Source organism: Zootermopsis nevadensis, unplaced genomic scaffold (genome assembly GCF_977971745.1).
Source record: "Zootermopsis nevadensis isolate Lab colony 2312 unplaced genomic scaffold, Znev_1.0 Znev_ptg000022l, whole genome shotgun sequence".
NCBI classification, from domain to species: domain Eukaryota; kingdom Metazoa; phylum Arthropoda; class Insecta; order Blattodea; family Termopsidae; genus Zootermopsis; species Zootermopsis nevadensis.
Window position 1 is genome coordinate 21,587,225 of NW_028259154.1, and position 12,498 is coordinate 21,599,722.

Consider the following 12,498-nt stretch of genomic DNA (forward strand, 5'->3'; position numbering starts at 1 on the left):
ATAAGTCATATTTACAATAAATAAACATCAATAAATCCAGTGATTTATGCCAAATTTTAAATATCGAATTGGAAAAGTGTAAAAGTAGCAATAATTTTCAGTGTCACTCTTATTTCGATAGAATAAACGTTAAATTTAATCACAATACAAACTATAGAGGCCTATTTCAACAGGCAAGTGTAACTGACAGCACCTCTGTTACAACACATCGGTGTAAATTTTGTCTGGCCATCTCAGTTCAACTGTCTGCCAAACTGACTGGCTAGCTGTTCGACAATTCAATTTTCTTGCATGTGATGTCGGGGAGATATCTAAGTCACTTCTCGTCAGTTTCTCTCTCGACAAGCACGAGAGAAAAAAAATGTGAGGTAGACTTGACATTGTTAACTTGAGAAGTCTAGTTTTGATAAGTGCTTTGTAGCTAAGTGAAGTAAAACAGAAGCAAGCTTTCTACTTGTCAAGTGTACTTGTAAGAGTAAGTCACCTGCTCGTTCTACCTTTTCTCTTAGAGCCATGTCTTAGGTGAGGAAGGTAGTTAAATATCAGCACAAAAACGTTACTGCTGTTATCAACAACGCACTATGTAAAGAAACTACAACACAAGTACATTTAGAAACTACGTCTTTGGCCTTTTATAAACAGGTTTCAACGTGTTAAAGTCTTGTCTTAAATTAAAATACGTGAGACTTATGAATTTGAGCTGTGGAGCACTTTGCAACCGCAGATAATTTCTCGCTTGATCACGTTCACTTAGCATTCCTAACACGGCAGGTGCACAAAGTGACAAGTGCTTATGAGTAATAGAGGTATTGATTATGTGCTATTTAAAGTTTGTTACACCATCCAAAGGCTAATTGGACGTGGGGTATTTGCCGTGCAGATTCTGAGCGTAGACTGGAAGCAACACAATCTTCACACTCAAGGCAGAGTGATAACTTACTAGTTATTTTCCGCATTTTTGAAACGGGTTGAGTTCAAATTAACTGAAACGATCTAAGTCACTGTATAACTAATTTATTAACTCATTAAATTCCTAATTAAACAGCTAAGAAACCAAACAACACCTCGTAGATTCTGCTTAGTGTAACACAGCGATGGAAACACATTTATATAAACGTCGACAATCTTTACTAATAAGACATAAAGGTAGGTACAGGAAACTCTAAACCACCGCTGAAACCTCTATATAACACAAACCGGATAACCAAGAAACAAATTAACCCAACCCACTATCTGATTCTGATAAAATAAAACACTGATACATTTACTTAAATATTTTTCAAAATTCATCTCGATAGCAATACAGCCTAATGTCTGTGCATGGTGGTTACAGGTTTTAATTCTCCCAGAATCATAAATGTTTGTAGAAGTCTTTCTATAGACTCATATAAAGCGTCAAAATGGTACCCGGCATTTAAAATAAATTTCTTTTGTTACTTCTTATCTTGAAGAATTTATAGCACATAATCGTCCGAGCAATGATCAAACATTTATTTTCGATTCTTGATAAAATATCGTGTTTGTACTTTTCAAAGACGGAATATATTTGTCAGCTTACCGATTTACTGCGGACTGAAATTTCTAGCATGAACTGAGATCCTTCTCAACGATAGGCACATCAAGACCGACCAAGGCCAGCCCATCCTCGTATCCGATTCGAGCTCGAAGTTTATTTCCCGGGGGTAAACAGACTGGAAGATGAACACACAGCTCATATGCACCCTGAGGCAAGACGTAATATAATGCATGGGGTCTTGTCTTCACACCTCCTACAGACCTTCATGGTGCGATGCTTAGTAATCGGGGCTACTTTGCGTTTAATCAGAGTGGAAAGAAACATACGAAGAGCGACATCTTTGTTTGTAAGCACAGAAGAAAAATAAAACTTGATCCTGAAACTAAACGGGAAGTTGAAATCAGGACAAAGGTTTAGGCCTTAGACGGAATCGGTTAGACAATTTTATCAGACCGCTTACAGCTCTTTGTATGATTGTCGGGAAGCAGTTTGTCCCCCGGCTGCGTTACAAGAGCTGGTGAGGGCGAATTTCTCGGTGGGACTGCCACATCTCTTCCTTCAAGTATGACGGATACTTCGGTTAATCATCCCCGAGACATGTCGACCGCACCATGAGTGTGAAATTTTTATATAAATTACGTTCCTACATGGAGAACGCATACTTGAAGAATTTGAAATGTAAGGTGTATGTTTTGCAGAAACTTATATATTGTTTATAAATTTCTCAAGCTTTTTGTCACATCTGGTTACTAGAAACATGTTCTGAAAAAAAATGCCTCATTTAAAATGGACATTACTTATATGTCCCCTGTCTGGAAAACAAAAGAGCTCAAGTCCGTTAAGTTTTAGAATTCGTAAATTATTCGACAGAAACAAGGAAGTTTTATTGAGTCAGAACTGTCAAGCCTAAGTGAAATACAAATGCATTTGAATAAGTACGGACTGCTTCTTTCGCTGTATTTCAGCGCTTACCGTGGAAAGAACTACTTCGAACATTCATTCAGAAAAGTTTGAACAAAGTATGAAACCACAGTTCGTGATGGCATTTCACGTCATATTGCAGGCGTATATGTAGTGAAGAATAGAATACGTAGAGAAATTTCTCGTCACCTGCTCAGTGTAGATGGGACTGGGGAAAGAGAATTCTATGAATAATAAAACTATTTCGAAAATTCGCGTCATGAAAGGAGAATGAGGTAGCTCCAGTTACACTATTCAGAATTCGAGTGAAAAATATGGATGATACACACAAATAAATACTTCACAGCGGCATCTGACATTACCCTGATGTCCGAGAAGTAGATGTTAATGACCAAACTTACCTAAGGTGTGAAATTACGCTGTCTTGGATACCATTGATAAATAACACACAAGGTCCATTTTTAAGGTTTGTATAACTGCGTTTCAACAAGGTAATAGACCATGGACGAGCAAGATATTTTGGCACACAAATATTTAAATAAAAGTTTGTAAGATGATAAAGTTGCGTCATATTGTGATAAATATATATTTGTTTAAATCTTGTCAGTCTAATCACAATAAAATTCCTATTAAATATTAAAATATTACTATAATTAACATTTAAATATACAGAACAACTTCGAATACGATATAAAAAATACAATAAAATAAAATCTGGAAGAAAACATCATTTGAAATCTGATAAACATCTGACTAAAAGTTGCATTTAAGAAATTATATTTAAGTTTATACAATTTTATACACCTGAAGATGGTTCTTTTAGAACTGAAAAATGTCGTGTAAAAAAGTGATGATCTAATGTAAATCGAACATTTCGATAGAGAACATCATTTAATATATTTTAAATATTTAAATGTTAATTATAGTAATATTTTAATATTTAATAGGAATTTTATTGTGATTAGACTGACAAGATTTAAACAAATAAAAGTTTGTAGTTCTTTAAGTTTTTCCATATCAAATTTCACATTTCCAGCCGAAATTCATTAGTTATTGCTGAAGATCCAAAAGCTGAATATAGGCCAAACAGGCTGCCATTTTGTTATTTCAGGTTCTAAACCAAAAGAAATTTTAACAAAACTGGCATATTTTATGAATAACTTCTAGATTCTACGTTAAGATACGTTTACGTACAACCATAAACATTCGAAACATCCCAATATCTGTGTTACATATGTAGTTAAATTAAATCTGTTCCATTATTTTAAAATTTACTAGGAGTAATAGTCTACATACGGAAGTTGACACCGTAAACACAGTTTTGCTTATAAATGAAAGTTAGCGAAACAAATGTTTTTGAGATCACACAGTTACCATACACTGAAACTGTTTAAGATACAAAACAATTTAAGAAGAAAACTTGTAACTGACAGATAACAAACACCTAAACTGCAATTTTGACAATAAAATACAAACAATCATGATTAAAATATCAATTTTTGGCCGGATTATTATTTTACAAATATTCAAGAAACGTCTATCGTGCTACTGACCTGAAAGGCGAATAAGTGTGTTTCTCTAATACCCGGTCGAATGAAAAATTACCGAGGGCCATAATACTTCAAAGCATACATAACAATGGGTCGATACATCTGGCAAGGTTGAGCTACAATGTAATTCCATGTTTTCTTTGTTATTTCATGTAGATACTATATAATTACGGTGCAGTATGGATTTTTGTCACGCAGTAAATGTATTGCCATTCCAACATTATCAGGTTGTAATGACTGCAAACTATTTATTGACAAATAATAATACTACTCGCTTAAATATTTACCACATTTACACACAGCGTATTCAGCAGTAAGTACTTGACACTATGTCTAATGACATTGCAGTTAATAAGCCACAATTCTTGGATCTCACTTTCAACATTTCAGTTACCCAACGTCGCACAGGATTGAATCAACGGCCCGAACACCAGCTATTATACATTTACTACTTTTCCGAGTCCCTTCTAATAAATGCTGCGATATTACCTGAAAGTGACTAAGAGAGATCCTTTAAAATTTATAATTCTCGATTGTCTTTACAACTGAAGCTCTTATTATCCATACAGTCAAAAAAACATGTTAAACCACGTTATAATACGGCGTAAATGTTCGTTCTAACAAATGTACAACAGAGTAACTTCCAAATATGACGTACGAATGCAACGTAAGTGGAATTAATGTTTTAATTTTACATTACGTCGAACTTTTTTTTATACGTTCTGACTACTTTAATAAAAACTCAGGGTCCGAAAGATTGGTATAATTTAATTCAGAATATTTTTCTTCATGTTCCTACATAATATCGTAGATTAAAGTACACGTAATAATAAATTTACTCGTTTTCCACAGGTGTGGAATTTGCTCTGTCATTCTGAGAAAGTTAGAAAAAATGGTGTTGCATATTTTGACGTAAGAAGATAGAAGAAACTGCACAATATGATCTGTAGGGTAAACAAGTAAGGGACGGTGAGATGAATGGGGCAAGTAACACTCACGGGAGATACGAGAAATACACACTGAATATGAGTGGGAAACCATGAAGTTGCTATGAAAATATTAAAATTTTAAGAATAAACAGGGTGTGATTGTGTGGATTTAATTCACTCTGATCAGGATAAAGGCAGGGGGTGGGTTCTTACAAACACGGTCCATAAAAGCGGTAAATATATTTAATAAACTAGCTTCTAATGAAGGGCATTGTTCCACTGAGTCACATGAGTAGATACTAAAAGAAACAAAAATATTGGTCCATAACACAAGATTTTATACGAATTTAAATTAGTAGATGCTATACTTGTGTAAACTTCTCCAGACTTTATAGTGTACCGTAAAAGAAGTTTGTAAGAAATCAGATAGTTTTATTTAGAACCGAATGAAACATATAAATCTTTACTTAAAACACACTATAATCCTCTCACAAATCGATGTCAGTATCGGGCTGAACAGCTAAAATAATCCATGCATGCTAAATGAGATTTTTCCCCCAAAGCTGCCATAGAATATATGACAAATGCAATACAAATACTGGTGACCGAAACCAGACTGAATTTAAATAAAGTTCAGATGTGACGTTTGAATGTTTTGCAGGATCTGTTATTATATGTACACGGACCGTAGACGTCGTAAGAGTTAGTGTCAATCAAAGAGTACAGTTTTGTTATGAAATGTTAACTATAATGTGAAAACAGGGAAACCGTAGTTCATTAAAAATGGAACAGGACATTGCATAAATTTTGCTACTTTCATTATGTAACACGAGTTTACATAATGGAAGCAGCAAACATTCTGGTTCATAGCAACAACCTAAATATTAGCCGAGTTCCCGTATCGTCTGATGCTTCTTTCGTAAGGCGGGATCTGGAGTGTTTGTGACAGACGAGACGTGGGTTTCAGAACATCCTAATCGATCAATGGATTGGCGTGTAGGATTTCAGGTTTTAACGTCGGCGAGGCTTATGAGTTGTGGCGTCGTGTAGTCTGGCAGAAGTTTGCCTACGTTTAAGACGTCCATCATCAGGGCGACGAGAGTGTAACCGGCATCCAGGCAGAGACTTGAACCTGGGACCTCCAAAAATCATCGTAACATTTGATGAAAATAATTTTACCGCCATTACTTGAAATTACTGTTAAATTTCGCTAACAATCGTATTCAGTTAAATTTTACAGGTTAATAAATATGTAACACTTTTATATACAGAATCTAAATTTCTTGTGATTTTCAGTAGACGGTGATGAAATTTGGCGTATTAAATGACACACAAACCCGCAACGCCATTGGCTTTGGCTTTTGCGAACTTTGGCTGTGCAAATAATCTAGGAACACAACTGAAACCCAGGCTGTCAATAAATTTCAACAAGAAAAAGCGATTATCGGAACAGCTCCAAGGAAGCCATGAGTCCGTGTAGTTTAGACTAATACGATATATGAACGTATTCAGCAATAACTGGAGGCTACACAAATACATTAATTAAAAGTTCATATTAAGAATTCATTTTAAAACCAAGCGATTTAACAACTCTGTATTAAATTTAATCATTTGGGAATATTATAATCCTTTGAAATCCCTCTTGCGAATTGTCATTAGTGGAAAACATTCGCTTCTTTGTTCTGAAAATGACACTTTGATGGCATATGTATGACAGCATTCTTTTCCCCCAAGAGCTGCGTTGATACTGTGGTAAGCACTGTGTTTTTTTTATTACAGAGAAAAGCATTTGTTATCCTTTCGAAACATGTCCGGGAAATGTCAGCTCTGTGTATTACGCAAATTCATTTGTACTTTTTCCTGTGTACAATGCATAAAATAATTTATTTGTGGTTTATTCAACGACGCTTCTCACGAATTGTAGGGTGTTTAGTAATGAATCAATTAATTAAACGAATGTGAAAGGAATGTCGTCGAACTTGAACTTTTTAAAATTGCTTTTGGCCTGTGTCTTATTACTCCATATATTATAACTTACAATACAAACACGAAACCAACGCGGCAGTCATTCTCCTACGTATGTTAATACTGCAATATTAACACCATAAACTGAAAAGACAAGTTCAAAAATAGCATATTTTATTAAATTCTTACGAGTAGTCTGAAATCAAAATGTATTAATATTCAAGCTACCGGAGTTTCGTTGCTCGGGAACTCTTATAACATGAATCTCTTATGTAAGTTAACAAGCAAAAGGCGTTGATTCTGTAGTTTCGTCAAAATATGCCAAAAGAGGAGCCTACCAGAGACCGTATTCGGAATTACCACCGACGTTTTCATTCAGTGTGGATGTAAAACGACAAGTTGCACTGAGGGATGTTGGGATGTTTCCGGTGCCAGGTTTATTACAAACAGCAAAATCATTAGAAAAGAGGCTACTTAGTTTTGACAAACACTTTCGTTCTGGAACTACATTTGTTACAGAAATATTTCACCGTCATAAGAGAGGAACTGCTTCAGAACTTAGAAATGTCTGGCAATTGGTACAGGAATTAAACACATTATAATCATAACTGTTATGCAAAACATTAAAACTGAGAAGCTGGGATATGCGATGGCATTTCTTAAACACAGCATTCTGCACTACCTGACTAAGGCTGTGCACTACATTAAACAAATTATCCTCAGTTATCTGCCACTTTGACAAGTAGTCGTTCAGTTATACACAGAAAACTAGATTACACGTCTTTAAAGAAACGTAAGAACTTGCAATGGCTTGGTTCAATTTAAAATGTCGAAGTATCAAATCGTGCAAGTATTCGTGATAGATCTGTTCTTAGTTCACTTAATGACGATTTCTTAACTGCATAAATTATTGGCGATGGAATGTTAATGGGATCGTGAGTGAGGGCTTCAAACGGGAAAGGAAGGAAGTGGTAGTGACCAATTTTAAAGCTGTATCCCAGCTTTAGCAGCAGCAGACATTGCACAACACAAGATGCATGGAAAATTGTCGTTGAGAAGCCGACAATCACTCTGATAGTCAAGATATTCCCATAATTCTATGCAACCCGAAAGCTCATCACAAAAATATGTAACGATATTCTAGACTTCCCGCACATTTTCATCGAATGGTGCTCAATTATGCGCCACGGAAAACTATACTTTTACACGAAATTTTATAAGGACTTTTTATATAGGAAGACCAGTTTCGTTTAACCCTAGCTCTGTTCACACAGATTTTTGTACTGCGTGTAATTATAATATAGTTTAGCTGTTACACCTCTCACAAGAGTTACGTTCATGTAACACACAGGGGTGGAGTGGAAAATGCACAGAAGATCGGGCTTCGCGGTTATAACAATACACTGCAGAGTTCCCAAGACAAGGAGAAGTTTAAAACCGCTGGTGCGGTACTTTTTTTCTTTACTACAAAAGTTGTAACGACTAATATGCGGTGCGTTGGTTATGGAGTGCGAAGGAGGACAGAAACGGGGGACATAAATTTTAGTTATGCTACATTGCTAGCAGCATCTTGCAAAAGAGGAAATACCTGAAGCTCGGCCCCAATAATCATATCAACCTGAAACTGAACTTGTAAATTGCATATACTTTGCAAAGGCAGGAGACGTAAGAACTATGCCAAATCTTTCCATAATTACGCAAAGTGGTATCAGTCAATTTTGTATGACGTGGTCATGTCAGTTGTAAAGTTTTCCGCTTTACCTACGTCTCAACCCTGAAGATAAAAGCGGCAAGTTGTTTGGTAATATTTGCCAACCATACACGGTGCTACACCAAGTAGACTACAGAATGAGATACTGGGAAAAGCAGAGGAGTCAATAAAAATCCCCTTTATATATCTTTTTATTCTCTACGGGTAATAAAAAATCCGGGGAAAATATTTGAAATTAATTTGAATATAAATGAGGGCGAAGAAAATTGTTTTGAAAACCTTAATAATGTGTAATATTCATTCATTTTATCAGGGTAATAAAATCATAAAAATAGTATTCCATGTAGCACGCAGGGGATAATAAGTCGGTAAACTTGAACGCATGTGACCACTTCAGATATCTACGTGCAGACTAAATCGGAGGTCAAAGTGCATGATAACGTAACAGAATATAAGCGTAAGGTAATAGATCTACCTGGCACCTGCGAATACGACAATGAACCTTTGAGTTCCATAAAAGAGGGAAAATTTCTTGGATATCTGAGCGTTTATTAGCTTCTGGAAGACAGTTTTGTGTGTAGTAAACACGTTTATACGCAACAAAAATGAAAGTACACCCACATATAACCAGAAGTCCTGCTGAACTCGCACACGAAAACGAAGTATCTGTGGGAAGCCAATGTATGCGCAGATAGCTGGAAATACACCGGTGGGACTAGTGTGGGCTGTGTATGCAGCCAGGCGGTCACGTAGGGCACATGTAAAGATGGATGGGGCATTTTACTGATAGCCATTCCAGTTACATCATTGCTGTGTGTACAAGACCCAGTGGATACAAATGAACATCTGTAGGTATACAGTATCGATACGATCACCATTCTCATTTCCCTACGGTGTTAGAGGGAGTTATCTAATCAAATAGCCCAATTTAAAAACTCAGTTTCAGGTGATATATTAAAACACAAAACAATATTAAGCTCTTGAAAGTAACTAGATTCGACTGTCACTGAATCCCATACACTGGGATAAATTCCAAACAGCAACAACTGTAAAATTTCCAACAGTTTATTCGTGAGAGCACTAAGTGAAAAAAATAATACAGAATTACTTACAATGAACTGGATATAATTTGCGCAGAAACGGGAAGGATGAACAAAGCAAGAGTCCCCCTTGAAAATGTAACAGTATCGGAGCTAGTCAACAAACTCCTCGCCATTCATTCCACAACTAATTCTCATTAACAGCTTCAAAACGGCCCGTCACGCCCGTATCTTGAACCACACGAATCCAGTCCACATCCTCACACCCATTATCGAAGATCTGCTTTAACTTTATATTCCCATTTACACCTCGCTCTACCAAGTGGTCTTTCATACCGAGGATTTGAACCAAAACTTCTCATACACATTATCACAAAACTAATCCCATGTTCTATAATTATATTCTGTTTGGAATTCCGTTGTAATTACAGGCTCATATCGAATTCGATACATTTGAAAGACGTATATTCACAAGGGGCACTGTGAAACATAATTAAATGTATTATACACGAGAACTGGCTGACGGTACACCCACGCTCATCCAGAGTCTGCAAATGTGGGATACTGCTATGCTTCATGCTCTAAAGATTTCATTGCTGTAAGATAATGGACAATGTTTGAGGAAGGTCAATTACGTATCATTCTCTTGTGCATTTCACCATTTTAAAAACGTGTAATGATGTGTCATATGAAGAGAACAGGAAAAACAGTTTCCACGATAAAGAGTCATTTCGAGTAAGTTCTGAGTTATGCAAGCCAATGTTTCAGAACCCTCCGTATATCAACACCATCCTGTGGCAGTTCGATGCGGACTATTCTCTCACTCAAATATTAATATCATCCTTGAATTTAAAACTACATCCCCCAAGCGATCTCATTCTGTAAGATTCGTGCATTTCTACGTTTCTTACGTGCATGCTACACACCCAGTTTATCTCATTTTACTTACAAAACTAGTGGTTGTTTGATCAGTATTCGCGTTTTGAACTCGAGCGGTCGCGGGTTCTAATCTCAAGTCGAAGACTGGCAGTCTTGGCAGGATTTCCGTTCCGTTCCTCAGTCCCTACAGAAAGATGCTGGTATAGGACCTTCCAACCGATGGATTTCACATCCTTCCAATTTATCATTCACAACCATCATATCATTCGACGCTATAAAATCTACGTAGATGAAAAAGTGTTTTTAAGAACGAAGAATCAAACCCACGTTTCTTCACTTAATCACCTCCAACTAGTTGGTACGAGTAGGAATTTTGAGACTCCTTTTTATACAGTGTTCATTTGCTGTTGCTTCAGACAGCGCAGGAATTCACTTTAACTACATTTCTCGTGTATTAGTATAAGGAAGCCCATTCAGATTCAAAAGGGGGTGATTTCTTCCGGGTCTTAATACCCCACCCGTCTTCCTTTCATTTAGCCCTTTGTTCTTTTATCTCTCTCCCATGCTCCTTTCTCACTCCTTTAATTTATCCGTCCTACCGTCATTCCTTTTCCCGTTTAATCCTTTCGTTTACTTAGTTCCCTCATTTCTACAGTTGTTTCTGTCTCTTTGTAACATTTAAAGACGTATCACAAAACACACGTAATTACAAACCAACAGAGTAACTCTGCAATGTAAATCTTACAGTTTAGATAAACATATCGCTCAACAGGACGACAGCAATGAACAGTTTTAGCCAGACTACGTATTAATCTTGTTTCCCCGCCAACAGTGTCCGTAAGCATAAATTATCAAGGCAAGCGAACATCAACTGGATTTTATACAATTTAGATTATTTGGGGCCTTCTCAGTTCGAAGAAGATAAAACTACGCTGTAATTTGCTATCAATGAACATTTGACAATTCTGAAGAAAGTCCCTAAGGCCTTTCAGCACAGAATTCTCTTTCTTTACCTTATCTTCCTGACGCCATAAGACTTTTAGCAACAAGACTGCACTAATAATCAATAAAATTCAATGAAGCAACCAGATTACTGGTTAAATTATACCGAGAAATGATGTATTTGTATTTAAGGGATATCAATAAATATTTTACTAAATTGGAATATGAAAGGGCGTTAAATACGTGTACAATTAATTCTAAATCTTACCACATTGTTACCAGTTACACAAATATATTGTAATAACTTCTCAAAATTAATTAATAATATGACATGGAACTCAAAATTTCATTACTGTGTTTATAAGAGCCTACAATTGGAGCCTATCCTTAGCGAATTGAATCTAATCCATACTATCACATACTATTTATTTAAAAACTATTTTAATATTATCCTCCCATTTACGCACACATCTTGCACTTCAGTTTTTCTTAACTAAAACTTGCTATTCATTTCTTGTCTCTTCCATGCGCGTCACGAGCCTGCCAGATTCATCCTCCACGATCTGAATACACTATTTGGTGAAAAGTACAAATCATGGAGTTTCTTAATTCTCCTGTTAGAACATGTCTCTTAGATTAAAATAATTTCCTCAGGAAAATTTCAGAATAAAAAATATGGTATAAAATTCGATATCACTAACAAATCTGCCGCTAAATTGTTGGTTTGATTTTTATGCACGAAAATGCAACTGCATTAAATAATTCACAAACCGACATACAATGACTTCCCCCTTCGTTTAGTTTTACAACACAAATATCGCTCTCACGAACATGTGGAGAAAATCATTGTGGAACAGTTACATATAGGAGTTCGTGAGAAACACGTAGCGATTACAGGCGGTAGTGATTTTTCTACAAACACTTCCGAACTCCTCCCTTAAAATAATCACATGTTCGCCATTAGTAGAGGTGTTAAAATCTACGCCACACGGAAGCAAATTATATCTGCTGAAAGTCGCGGTCTAATGATTAGCGTACCTTTTCT

General features: G+C 36.0%; 1 protein-coding gene across 5 annotated transcripts in view; it reads right to left on the minus strand.

Annotated features, from left to right (window-relative positions):
* The window catches only part of LOC110840498 (dipeptidase 1), a 254,454-nt gene that overhangs the window by 116,867 nt on the left and 125,089 nt on the right, over positions 1-12,498 (minus strand). The window lies entirely within an intron of this gene.